We start from the raw sequence: 14,853 nt of genomic DNA on the forward strand, positions 1-14,853 counted from the left end.
TTACTTCTTCTTTTCCGATTTGGATTCCTTTTATTTCCTTTTCTTCTCTGATTGCTGTGGCTAAAACTTCCAAAACTATGTTGAATAAGAGTGGTGAGAGTGGGCAACCTTGTCTTGTTCCTGACCTTAGTGGAAATGCTTTCAGTTTTTCGCCATTGAGGATGATGTTGGCTGTGGGCTTGTCATATACGGCCTTTATTATATTGAGGAAAGTTCCCTCTACACCTACTTTCTGCAGGGTTTTTATCATAAATGGGTGTTGAATTTTGTCAAAAGCTTTCTCTGCATCTATTGAGATGATCATATGGTTTTTCTCCTTCAATTTGTTAATATGGTTAATCACATTGATAGATTTGCGTATATTGAAGAATCCTTGCATTCCTGGAATAAACCCCACTTGATCATGGTGTATGATCCTTTTAATGTGCTGTTGGATTCTGTTTGCTAGTATTTTGTTGAGGATTTTTGCATCTATGTTCATCAGTGATATTGGCCTGTAGTTTTCTTTCTTTGTGACATCCTTGTCTGGTTTTGGTATCAGGGTGATGGTGGCCTCGTAGAATGAGTTTGGGAGTGTTCCTCCCTCTGCTGTATTTTGGAAGAGTTTGAGAAGGATAGGTGTTAGCTCTTCTCTAAATGTTTGATAGAATTCGCCTGTGAAGCCATCTGGTCCTGGGCTTTTGTTTGTTGGAAGATTTTGATCACAGTTTCAGTTTCAGTGCTTGTGATTGGTCTGTTCGTATTTTCTATTTCTTCCTGATTCAGTCTTGGCAGGTTGTGCTTTTCTAATAATTTGTCCATTTCTTCCAGGTTGTCCATTTTATTGGCATAGAGTTGCTTGCAGTGATCTGTCATGATCCTTTGTATTTCTGCAGTGTCAGTTGTTGCTTCTCCTTTTTCATTTCTAATTCTATTGATTTGAGTCTTCTCCCTTTTTTTCTTGATGAGTCTGGCTGATGGTTTATCAATTTTGTTTATCTTCTCAAAGAACCAGCTTTTAGTTGTATTGATCATTGCTATCGTTTCCTGCATTTCTTTTTCATTTGTTTCTGATTTGATTTTTATTATTTCTTTCCTTCTGCTAACTTTGAGGTTTTTTTGTTCTTCTTTCTCTAATTGCTTTAGGTGCAAGGTTAGGTTGTTTATTCGAGATGTTTCCTGTTTCTTAAGGTAGGATTGTATTGCTATAAATTTCCCTCTTACAACTGCTTTTGCTGCATCCCATAGATTTTGGGTCATCGTGTCTCCATTGTCATTTATTTCTAGGTATTTTTTAATTTCCTCTTTGATTTCTTCAGTGATCAGTTTGTTATTAAGTATATCTTTTAAAGAAGTTAAATCAGTAATTAATAAACTTCCAAAGAAGAAAGCATCATGACCCATTGGCTTGTTTTATTGAATTCTACCAAACATTTAAGGAGGAACTGATACAAATTCCTTACAGTCTCTTCCAGAAAATGGAAGCAGAGGGAGAACTTACTAACTCATTCAGTGAAACCAGTATTATCATAATACCAGATAGAGACATTAAAGAAAGGAAAACTCAAGTCCAAAATCTCTCATGGACAAAGATGCAAAAATTCAGAATGAAATATTGGCAAATCTTATCCAATGCTATAAAGAATTATACACTGTGATCACATGGTATTTATTCCTGGTATGCAAGGCTGGTTAAACATTTGAAAATTAATTATTGTAATCTGTCACATCACCAGGTTAAAGAAGAAAAACCACATGATTATATCATTGATGCAGAAAAAGCATTGACAAAATCCAATATCTATTCATGATTAAAAAAAAAAACTCTTAGCAAACCAGGAATAAAGGGGAACTTTGTGAATGTGATAAGAAACATGTACCAAAAAAAAAAAAAAAAAGAAACATCTACCAAAAACCTACAACTAATATCTCATTTCATATTGAAAAGCTAGATGCTTTCTCCCTATGATCAGGAACAAAGCCTGCTCTCTACTCTTATTCAGCATGGTACTGGTAGTCCTAGATAATGCAAAGAGACAAGAAAAGTAAGTAAAATATATACAAAGTTGGAAGAAGTAAATAAAACTGTCTTTGTTCACAGTTAATATGATTGTCTACATAGAAAAACCCAAAGAATCAACAATAGCAACAATAACAACAACAAAAAACCCTACTGGAACTAAGAAGCAATTATAGCAAGGTTGCAGAATACAAGGCAATTTCCTACATATCATCAATGAACAATTGAAATTTGATATTAAATACAGAATACCATTTACATTAAGACAAAGTGAAATAGAGTTAAATCTTAGGCATAAATATAAGCAAATATGTACAGAATACATGAAGAAAATGACAAAACTCTGATGAAAGAAATTTTTTAAAGATCTAAATAATAGAGAGATCCATGTTCATGGATAGGAAGACTTGATATTATTAAGGTGTTAATTCTTCCCAATTTGACCTATAGATTTAATGCAGTCCCAAGCAAAACACCAGAAAGTTATTTTGTGGATATCAACAAAGTGAGTCTAAAGTTTATATGGAAAAGTCAAAGACCAAGAATAGACAACACAATACTGAAGAAGAACAGAGTCAGAGAACTGATGCAAATCAACGTCAGGACTTACTATAACATTACAGTAAGTGGTATTGATTAAAGAATAGACACATCAATCAATGGAACAGAATATAGAGCCCAGAAATAGACCCACGCAAACATACATAAATGATCCTTGATGAAGGAGCTCAAGCATTTCGATGAAGGCAGAATCATCGTTACAACAGTTGGTGCTGGAACAATTACATCTCCATATACAAAGAAGTTACACATAGATTTTACATGTTTCACAAAAATTAATTCAAATGGATCATAGATCTAAATGTAAAATGCAAAACCACAAACTTTTTGGAAGATAACACAGGAGAAAATCTAGATGAACTTGGTTTTGGTGATGACTTTTAGAACATCAAACGTATAATTCAGGCTTCCCTGGTGGTGCAGTGGTTGAAAGTCCGCCTGCCGATGCAGGGGACACGGGTTTGTGCCCCAGTCCAGGAAGATCCCACATGCTGCGGAGCGGCTGGGCCCGTGAGCCATGGCTGCTGAGCCTGTGCGTCCGGAGCCTGTGCTCCGCAATGGGAGAGGCCACGGCAGTGAGAGGCCTGCGTACCACACACACACAAAAAGTATAATTCATGAAAGAAAAAAAATTAAGTTGTACTTTATAAAATTAAAAATATCTGCTCAGAGAAAGAAGCTCTTAAGTGAATGAAAAGACAAGACACATGTTTGAAAAAATATTTGCAAAACCTATCTTATAAAGGGCTTATATTTAAAATGCACAAAGAACACTTATAACCCAACAATAAGAAAACAAACACCCCAAAAAGAAGATGGTCAAAATTCTGAACAGATACCTCACCAAAGAAGATATATAGTTGCCAAATAAGCATATGAAAAAGATAACATAGTATGTCAGTAGGGAATTGCAAATTAAAACAAGATAACATTACTGACCTATTAGAATGGTTACAACCTAAAAAATTGACAATACCAAAAGTTGATGAAGATGTAGAGCAACAGGAAACCTCATTCATTGCTGACGCAAATGCAAAATTGTACAGCCAGTTTGAAAGCTGGTTGGGAACGTCTTAGAAAGTTAACCATAATCTTACCATTTGATCCAGCAGTCACACTCGTAGGTGTTTTCACAATTGAGTTGAAAACTTATATACACACAAAAACTTGCATACAAATGTTTATAGCATCTCTATTCATAACCTCCAAGAACCAGAAACAACTAAGATGTCCTTCAATAGTAAATGGATAAACACTGTTTATTCATACAGTGGAGTATTATTCTGTGATAAAAAGGAATGAGCTATCAAGCCATAAAAATACATAGAGTAACAGTAAATGTATATTGCTAAGTGAAAATAAGCTACATATTGTGTGATCCCAACTATATGACATTCTAGAAAAGGCAAAAGTATACAAATAGTAAAAGGATCATTGGTTGCTAGGGGTTCAGTGGGTAGGGCAGAGGGGAGAAAAGGTGAAGTACAGGGGACTTTTAGGGTAGTGAAAGTATTCTGTTTTACATTGTAATGGTATTAAAAAACATGCATTTGTCAAAAACCATAGAACGGTACCATACAGAGTGAGTCTTAAGATCATGGGTTTTAGTTAATAACTGTATCAATATTGATTCATTAATTGTAACAAATATACCACAATAATGTAAGATGTCAATAATAGGGAAAACTGTGTGCAGGGAGGGGGTATATGGGAATTCTCTCTATTACCTGCTCAATTTTTCTGTAAATCAAATATAAAATAAGTGCTACATCTAAAGCTGACAAAAGAAAGTTACATTGATTATATAAGCAATTCTCAAAAATAAGGTGAAAAACCAGAATATTTTATAAAAAATATAGGCAAAGGTTACAAGTAGGCAATTCATAGAATGGGAACGCCAGAGAACTAACATATATATAAAGATGCCTAACTTTGCTAATATTAAGAGTCATGCAAATTAAAACAACAGTGAGGGCTTCCTTGGTGGCGCAGTGGTTGAGAATCTGCCTGCTAATGCAGGGGACACGGGTTCAAGCCCTGGTCTGGGAGGATCCCACATGCCGTGGAGCAACTAGGCCCATGAGCCACAACTACTGAGCCTGCGTGTCTGGAGCCTGTGCTCCGCAACAAGAGAGGCTGCGATAATGAGAGGCCTGTGCACCACGATGAAGAGTGGCCCCCGCTTGCCACAACTAGTGAAAGCCCTCGCACAGAAACGAAGACCCAACACAGCAAAAATAAATTAATTAATTAATAAACTCCTACCCCCAACATCTTCTTAAAACAAAAACAAACAAACAAAAACAACAGTGAAATAGCTCTGTATATCCTTCAGATGGACAAAAATTTTAAAATCAGATAATATCAAGTTTTAAGGGTATAAGACAATGAGAACTGTAATATAGTATATTTATGTAAATTAAAAACACATAAATCCACAAAACAACATTACATACATTTATTTAAGGATGCCTAGATATATGAAGACGTTTAATATACAATTAGAGTGAATTTCTGTGGTGGGGAGGAAATGAGAGAAAGTAAAATAAAATGACAAAATAACAAGCAAAACTGAAAGAAGCATAGACCAATGATGATAATGCTCTATGAACTGAGGTATGTGATAAACTCAACTCCACACCTGAGGTCTAAATATTAAAATAAGAAAACTAAGAAAATACAGCAGAAAGCCTTGAAAACAATTGGAAATCAAGAGATATGTGCTGTGTTCAAAGTAGCAGATGAAAGGTATTTCTAAATGTCCCAGCACAATCTGTTTCAGTGAAAGTTGAGAGAGTGACTTAAGATAGAAGTGAATAACCAGTGATTGAAGAATGCAATGGTAGAGACAATGCTAAAGGTCTAGAAATCTCACAAAAATCGAGAAAAAAGAAAAAGTTTGAAAGTTTAAATGGGGCATAAAAGTATAATGAAAAATTTTAAATATCTCGATTCTATTTTTATAGTGTAAACATCCAGTGCTAGAGAATTATTTTAGGAAAGAAGAGAATTCAAGAAAAAATTATAATGGTTGAAATTGTTTTTATTAATTAAAGTTGGCTCAAGATAAACTATACAAGAGTCTGAAGGGAAAATATAGAGTATCAAAAAGCTCTTAGAAAAGATCAAGATAGAAAGTAGATATAGAAATCATCCAAACCATTGAAATATAAGATACTCCACAAAGCACAGGAGAGATTAAGGGCAGTATTGTGCAGTGGTTAAGTAAGCTTTTTCTTTCTGGAAAACTCAGACTTAGGTTTTGAGCTTACCTTCACTACTCACTCAGTGTCCTTGAGCAAATACTTACCAGTTCAGTACTTCTCCTTTAAATAGTTGTTGGGAGGATTAAATGAAGTAATACATATAAATTCCTGGCACATGATAAGTATCATTATTAGCAACATCAGTATCCATACTTTATTTATCTTTGTTTTACCCACAACACATATTAGAATCTAGGAGATGTATAAATGTTCAAAATGGAGAACATTAAACAATTATAAATATATTTGGGATGGAGAGATAGAAAGATAGATACAAATATAAGAAATAATCTATGTTAAAGGATTATTTAAAGAAAAAGAAGTTAGAACGTCATTAAGAGGATAAAAGACTAGTCTCAGAAGTCAAAATTGAAGGAAGCATTGAGGAGAGAGAGCTATTAATATCTGAGGGGCTTTGGACCTAATTAGGATGTGTGGGGGAGAGAGGGGTTTCCCCTCACTTCCAAGCAATTCTGCAACACCAGCTGAGTGTCCTACAATTCAGCTCAATTCTAACACTATCTACCTGGAGAGAGCTTCAGATCCCACAGGTTAAGGGCTCAGTCTTAACAAGACTTCCCCTCCCCTGCCACTGCCTACACACTCACTTCAGACACGAATCAAAAACCCAGGTTATTCTGACTGACCAGCTATAGGATTGGTGGTTCCAGTGACCCCCTCCCTCAGGTTTGATTAATTTGCTAGAGTGGCTCACAGAACTCAGAAACATTTTACTTACTAGATTATCCATTTATTATAAAAGGCTGTAACTCAGGAAGAGCCTGATGGAAGAGATGCATTGGGCAAGATTTGGGAAAAGGGCTTGGAACTTCCACGTCCTCTCATAGCAGGCCACACTCTCCAAATCTCCATGTGTTCACCAACATGGAAACTCTCTGAACTCCATCCTTTTGGGATTTTATGGAGGCTTCATTAAATAGACATGACTGATTAAATCATTGGCCACTGGTGATTGAATTCAATCTCCAGCCCCTTTCCTCTCCTTGGGAGGTCAGGGGGATGGGCCTGAAAGTTCTAACTCTTTAATCACATGACTGGCTCCTCCACTGGCAACCAGCCCCCAAGCTTAGATGGTGTCCAAAAGTCACCTCATTAATGTAACAAAAGACATTTGTCACTCCCATCATTCAGGAAATCCCAAGGGTTATAGATCTCTGTGCCAGAAACAGGACAAAGATCAAATATATATTTCTTATTGTGAATCACAGTATCACAATACCAAATACTTTAGCATTTTGAAAATGATTCTAAACATTTCATATGTTTCAAGCAAATATAAAAGTTAATTGTTGAGTGCCAAGTATATGTCAGGTACAGTCTTATGTTGTGCATAGTACTATCTTGAGTTTACATGTAAGACAATTGAGGTCTAAAAAAGGATTTAAAATTTATCCAAGATCACACAACTTACTAGCAGATCAAGGATTACCCAATTTCAAGTTGAGAGCTCCTTCAGCTACATAAATACATTTCATCATCAAGTGTTATTATGTGAATTTATTCTTTATGAACATTTTGTAGGATTAAGTCTGTCAATGCTAGAAGAGTAATGCTGTATGAGTAGAAGTTTGCCAGGAGCACCAAGATTATTCACGTTTGGATGTGCGGGTAGGAGAATTGAAGCAACATCTGCTGGCCCTCCATGGTCCAGTGCACAGAACTATAAAAATGCAAAATGTTATTTTTTATTTTTTTTAAATGAACAAACAGTCCCAAAGGAATCACTAAAAGGAGAAGGCAGACTTTAAACTGAACCACAGAATCGTTTCAAAGCTAATTAGAAGCTATAAATGTGGAAAAGAAAATTTCAGTGCAGTATATTTAGAACAAGGAAAGAATGACTTGGCAGACTGTTCTATCCACAGTCAAACTATATTATCCAACTCAGCATTACCCACCCTTTTGTTCAACTGTTTGTTTGACTAGCATGGCCTTTACTGTACTCATGAAGTAATGTGAAGGAAAGAGCATAACTCTCCTCTCTAATCATTGCAAATGCCCCCTTGGACTAGGCAATAATTACATGAAGAATTGTATCCAAAATCTGAAACAGGCAGTGAAACCATAGCTGAGTCCTTGCCCATGGGCATGGGAGCCTATGGCATTAGAGGAGCCTCAGACAAAATCACACCAGCATCTCTTTTCAGTCTGGCCACCACTGCCCCAGAATGTGTACCCACACAAAGGGGAAATGAAAATAGGATGTTGGGAGATTTCTGGGATCACAGCGTTTGCTCACAGTCCATAATTTTGTGTTCCATCTGTGACAGCTGGTTGCTGACCACCACACTATTTGCATTCCAGTCCAAAGCCACCTTAAGTAAACATCTATGGAAAACATCATAGGAGCACTGAGGCCTTTGGAAACCGCAGAACCTACAACAGTATGACATCTTCCTACCCTTGTTCAGTAATTTTGCTTCCACTACTGATGGATGAAAACAACTATTAGCTAGTCCTTCCCCTCATTCCTGCATGCCTAACCCGGAAACATTATCTCTGCTAAATTCAACCCACATTATCTACTTATTGTAGAAAGGAATAGGACTTTTTCTTTGAAACAAATAAGTAATTACATTAAACTTTATGTACTGAATTATAGACTACTGGCTGAAATATACAAATTTAAATAAGTGAAATTATTAGCACATATAATGTACATTGAAGAAAGGCAAAATGGAGTTGCTGAAACTCTTTTTCGGGGCTGCCGCAGCACACTTATCCAGAGGTGAACCTTCTGGCAGTTTTGGCTCTCTGTAGATAAGAGAGGTAACTTGCTTGAGTACTGGAAGTAATATTCATGACTAAACATTTTACAGACAATTCTATTTATCACAAGTTTTTTTTGAGGACATGCTAGGTGCTTGATGCTGAGGAGAAAATGTTTCATGAGATTGTAGCAGGGACTGTAGTTGCTAAATACAGCATCCTTCCAGCCCTCTCTCCTAACATTTAGCTGAGCACATTGCCACTCATAAAAGGACTACATTTTCCAGCTCAATAACAAAAAAACAAACAACCCAAACCAAAAATGGGCAGAAGACCTAAATAGACATTTGTCCAAAGAAGATATACAGACTGCCAACAAACACATGAAAGAGTGCTCAACATCATTAATCATTAGAGAAATGCAAATCAAGACTACAATGAGATATCATCTTGCACCAGTTAGAATGGACATCATCAAAAAATTTAGAAACAGTAAATGCTGGAGAGGGTGTGGAGAAAAGGGAACACTCTTGCACTGCTGGTGGGAATGTGAATTGGTACAGCCACTATGGAGAACAGTATGGAGGTTCCTTAAAAAACTACAAATAGAACTACCATATGACCCAGCAATCCCACTACTAGGTATATACCCTGAGGAAACCAGAATTCAGAAAGAGTCATGTACCAAAATGTTCATTGCAGCTCTATTTACAATAGCCCGGAGATGGAAACAACCTAAGTGCCCATCGTCGGATGAATGGATAAAGAAGATGTGGCACATATAGAAAAAAGAAAGAAAAAAGAGGACAATGCCAAAAAAGAAGTTGTGTGCATTTAACTTTCAAAAGACAGCCTGTAGGACATGGGAGTTAAACCCAACTTGGATTTGATTCTTGCAAAGGACTGAATAAAATCAGGAACTTGGAAAGAGTAAAATGTCAATCTGGTGTAATGTAGTAGCTATGAATATGGACCCTGAGGCCACCCTATGTGTGTGCAAAGCTTGGGTCTGTCATTTGCCTGCTGTGGGATTTTGGGCAGGTTACTTAAGCTTTCAGCACACACCCCCCCATCTCTATAAAATCAGATTAATAATTGCACCAGCATCACATGGTTGTCAAAGTTGAAATAAATAAACATATGTGTGTGTATATATATATATATATATATATATATATATATATATATATAACTGATTCATTTTGTTGTAAAGCAGAAACTAACACACCATTGTAAAGCAATTATACTCTAATAAAGATGTAAAAAGAAAAGAAAAAGACTACATTTTCCAGAATTCCTTGCTGCTTGGGATGGACACATCACTGAATTCTGGCCAATCAGATGTAAGAGAGGTATGGTATAAAACTTCTGAGAAAAGTTCTGAAAGGGAGGAGCCGTGCATTTCTCCATTTCCTTCTCCCTCCTATCAGTTATAGGAAAGAAGTGACTGGAGTTAGGAAGTGGCATTAAGGTTATTAAAACCCTTCTCTGAGGTGCTAAAGGAGGAAGCTGATCCATAGCCTTAGGCTTCATGGGCCAGGAGATCTGTATCAAAACTATTCAACTCTGCCATTATAGCGAGAAAGCAAATATAGACAATGCCTAGAAGAATGGATGTGTTCCAATAAAACTTTATTTACAAAATAGGTAGCCACCATATTGACACTAGTTTACCAACCCAGGAAAAAGAGTAAAATGGGAAGATGGAAGGAGTTTGCCAGTAGAAAAGATATCAAATAGCCCTTAGACTTCCTAACCTCCACATATTCTTTATATGAAAATAAATCCATTTCTACCTTTTTAAAGCTACTTTCACTGGGAGTGTTTCTCTACTACACAGAGTGAAAACTAAACCTAAGCATTACAAAAATAGGATTCCTGCATCAAAGCATTAGAATTTTGTGAGTCCGTCTGGCAGTTAGACATTGAATTTCTATACAGAATGGAAATTGTTATGATAATGAAATCAAAGAATATAGAGGAGAGGTGTCCAATCTAGATGGGGAATAGGCAAAATTTGGAAGGGGTTTTTAGAGCAAGAAACAGTGAAGATGTGTTTCAAAGATGATGGGAAGCTATTCAAACGAAGAATATGGAAGAGAGTGTTCCAGAAAGCTGCAGCAGGGTGTGCAAATGTCCCCAAGTGATAGAGCAGGAAAGCCAGGAGGAGGTTTATGTGCCAAATAAAAGTATCGTATCTTTATCCTAACTATATTGGCTCATTAAGAAGTGTTTCGGTGGAAGTGATTCTATCAGGTTTGCATTTTAGGAAGATCAGTTTGGCTGCACGTGTGAGGGTGGTAGGAAACAGGGAAGATACAAGGTGGTAAAATCAGTTGTGAAGTTTTGTAATAATCCATATCAAAGAGAGTGGGCCTGGTTAAGGTGACAGTAATGGATCTGGAAAGATGGGCTTGATTTGAGATTTAGAAGGTAGAATTTCTGATATGGGGACAGACTGGATTGAGGAGGAGGATGGTAAACAAACAGAGAGAGGTTCCTTGCTCATCCCTCTAAATGTTAGACCTTTTTCCGTAATGCCAAAAATGTAAAACTTGAAATTAATGGTTTACGCAGTGTTGCAGCCCCACAGAAGATCAGAAGTGGCAAACTGGAAAGGGTGTTGGAAGGGCGTTTAAAGGCTGCTAACCCAACAGAAGTAGAAGCAGATGACGGTCTGCTATTGCGAGAAGGACCAAAGCTATATGTGGAGTAGGAAACTGACAAGAGTTCGTAATTATGATCCTGGGACATCCACAAATGCTAAAAATGCCTTCAGTTACCTTCCGCTTAAGCAGGCAAGATATCAAGCTATACATTTTAAAATATACCATAATAAATATGTTTAAATGTTCAAAGTGTACATATTTCAAGGGGTAGTGTTCATTTAATTGGAAATTTTACTTGTACAGTATATCTTATTCTCCAAAGAAGTTAGCTAAATGAGATATACATCTATTAATAGTCTTTTGCTAATTGAGGTTTTGAGTTCTCTAGCTGTTAATTGATTGTTTTTAACTTTTCCCACTTTTCTTATTAAATAGCAGGACTTTGGGGAATAATGAAATGAATTAATTATATTGATGTGCTTAGAAGTGCAGGCCCAGAAAAGTCCTTTAGAGGTCACAGAGCCAAAAGGTCCTCCCTTCTGCTGCCCTTACTCTCCTTAACCTGAATACTTGCTACTTATTCTTTAGTCACAGCTCTTGGTTTTACTTCCCTCAGATGCAACTAAACCCATTGTGCTAATGCCTCACATTGCATTTGTCACCTCATGTAATAGTCACCCTTAATGAGCCAATTTCTTCAACTAGACCATGAGTTCCTTCAGGATAGGACAATGTTTAATTGTCCTTGTAAGTCTGGTGCAGTACAGTGCTTGGCACAAAAGAGGTTCTCAATAAACGTACATTAAATAAAGGCATGAATTAAACCCTGTCTTTGACTTCAGCTACAATTTTCTCTCAAACCATCGATGAAAAATTAGAATGCAGCCTATTTTGAAGGAATGTGGTATCATCATATTTATGCTTTATTATATTAACTGGTAAAAGCCAGCTACATGAATGATTAAACCATCAACCGCATTTTCTTTTCAAAACCTTTTGCAGAACTTCAAGGGTCTAGTCCCACAGTAGTTTCTTATTGGAAAATTTGGGGAAATCTTTGTGACCTATGAACTATGAAGAAACAGATCATATCCTAGTTTCCTTTTTTTTTTTTTCAGGTTTTGCCCTCTGTCTTTGTTTTGCTTTTGTTTAGACTTCAGAAAGAACAATGGGGCATTAAAATCTTCTTAACCTCACATTGTGTGCTTGGTAAGAAATATTATCTCAGTAATGTTTATAAACATATTAACTCACTGGTCATTCCATCATCAAGCTATGTCTTAGAAATATTCAAGTGATATAATTGACTCAGATTTTCCTTGGAAAAAAATTCCTGTATTCTGTAACCTACTCCTTTTGTTAATGAGGACACAACAAAAAATGTATCTGTTCACCTTAGTTTTTTCTTCACCTTCAAAAGAGTACATTCAGAAGTGTACATAAACTGCATAGCTGAGCTGATATTACAGGTCTAGTTAGCAATTTCATTTGCCCTATCTGAAATCCATACTGACAGTATTGCTCCTTGGAGGGAAGGGAAAGGCAACATTTTGTAGAAGGTGATTGTTCCAATACAGGTGTGTCTTAGTAAGGAGATACAGGTGATTTTTCCCTGAACACTGGACACTGTGGATGGTTGGTGAATAGTCCACAATAATGCACACTACAATGTCCCCAAATTCTCCTAACATCATCTTCCTCACTTTGCCTAGGGCATGCTGTAGCCATACTTTTTATTCTTTCTTCATAGGTTCTGATCCTAATTCTTCAGTTGATTTTTCTTCTTTTTCTCTCTGGACCTAAAAAGATATCAGATTGAGCCGCATCTGTGCAGCCCCTACTTAAAAGTATTATATTCTGAAAAGATAAGGAGGCAAAAACATCTTTCTGTCCCTTCCTCCAGGTACATTGTTCACTATCAAGAACCATTAAATTAGCATTGGGGGGCTTCCCTGGTGGCGCAGTGCTTGAGAGTCCGCCTGCCGATGCAGGAGACGCGGGTTCGTGCCCCGTTTCGGGAAGATCCCACATGCCGCGGAGCGGCTGGGCCCGTGAGCCATGGCCACTGAGCCTGCGCGTCCGGAGCCTGTGCTCCGCAAATGGGAGAGGCCACAACAGTGAGAGGCCCGCATAACGCAAGGAAAAAAAAAAAAAAAAAATTAGCATTGGGGGCAATTTCTCATTTTCACTAGTTATTAAAAAAGACGTTGTCTGTTCAATGCAGTCAATTTAGCGAGGTCTAAACTTAGCCAAATTGGTTAGCTTTTTTTTAAGAGAAAAGACAGTTTAATTAACAGTTCATATAACATGAATGCAATGGCTTCTTGCACAAAGAAGTGTCATTTTCCCAAGTGCTAAACATTCATTTTCTTGCACATCTTTAAGTCAGCTGGTTCCAATAGTATAGGAACCAGTGTTTTATTCGTGAAAGGTGTAAATGGCACCTGTAGGTTGATCTAAAAGTAGTAAAAATACTGTTTGATACTGATTATTTCCATTACTGATGGATCTAGTTATCGCTTTAAAAGGTGATAAATTTTTTATGAAAACCATTATATCCTTAGGTATTTCCTCTAGAACAATCAGTCTCTTCTGTGCTTCTGAAAATCAGAGTATCTGTATATTGCACTTTCCATTCTCTTATCTATATCTCTCAATTTCTTTTCATATTTTGAATCTCCTTGTCTCTCTGAGAGTAATTCTGAGTAACTTCTTCAGTTACGTTTTCCACTTCAGGATTTCTTTCTTCAGCTTTACATAATATGCTATGAAATGCATCCATAAAATTCTTAACTTCAGTAAGCATATTTTGTTTTTCTAAAAGTACTTATTAGTACTTTTTAAAAAATGCTTTCTTCTTTTAGGTGCTTCCTTATTTCCTGCTTATTTTAATCTTTCTTTTTTAAAAAAAAATCTGTTACAAATATATAATTTATATTTGTATCTGGTATAACTGGTTTTATTTGAGATTCCAAAACTACTGCTTGTTTTTTCTATTGAATTTTATGCATGTATGTTTTTTTTCTCATAAGCTTCATTTTCTCATGTTTCTACATTTTTTAAATAAATTTTTATATTTTAGAACAATTTAAGATTTACAAAAACATTATGAAGATAGTACAGACTTCCCATATACCCCATAGCAGTGTTCCCTACTATTTACATCTTAGTATGTTAGTATAATACATTTGTCACAACTAATGAACCAATACATTAACTAAAGTCCATACTTTATTCAAATTTCCTCCATATTTCCAGATGTCATTTTTCTTTTCCAGGATCCTGTCCAGGCCACCAAGTTACATTTAGTTATCTCATCTCTTTAAATTCCTCTCAACTGTGATAGTTTCTCAGAATCTCCTGGGTTTAAATGACCTTGACAGTTTTTAGGAATACTGGGTTTGTCTGATGTCTTTCCCATGATTAGACTGAGGTTATGGGTTTGGGGGAGGAACACCACAGAGGTAGAGTGATATTCTGATCACATCATATGAAAGGTACATGCTAGCAACATGTTTAACATTGTTGATGTTAATCTTGATCACCTGGCTGAGGTAGTGTTGTTGGGTTTCTCTGCTGTAAGTTTACCCATTTTTCCCACTTGTCGTATTTAAGTCTTTAATGTGTTTTATGTCCAAGAAACGTCATTGGTTTGCAGTAAGTACAGAGTTTTGTTCTTGTAAAAGTG

The 14,853-nt window shown here is 36.3% G+C and overlaps 1 pseudogene; it reads right to left on the reverse strand.

Moving 5' to 3' along the window:
• Positions 1 to 11,076: 11,076 nt before the first annotated feature.
• Positions 11,077 to 14,853, reverse strand: part of LOC103073465 (transcription elongation factor B polypeptide 2 pseudogene) — a 125,838-nt pseudogene continuing 122,061 nt past the window's right edge.

Source organism: Lipotes vexillifer, unplaced genomic scaffold, assembly GCF_000442215.2.
Source record: "Lipotes vexillifer unplaced genomic scaffold, Lipotes_vexillifer_v1.1 scaffold153, whole genome shotgun sequence".
NCBI classification, from domain to species: Eukaryota; Metazoa; Chordata; class Mammalia; order Artiodactyla; family Lipotidae; genus Lipotes; species Lipotes vexillifer.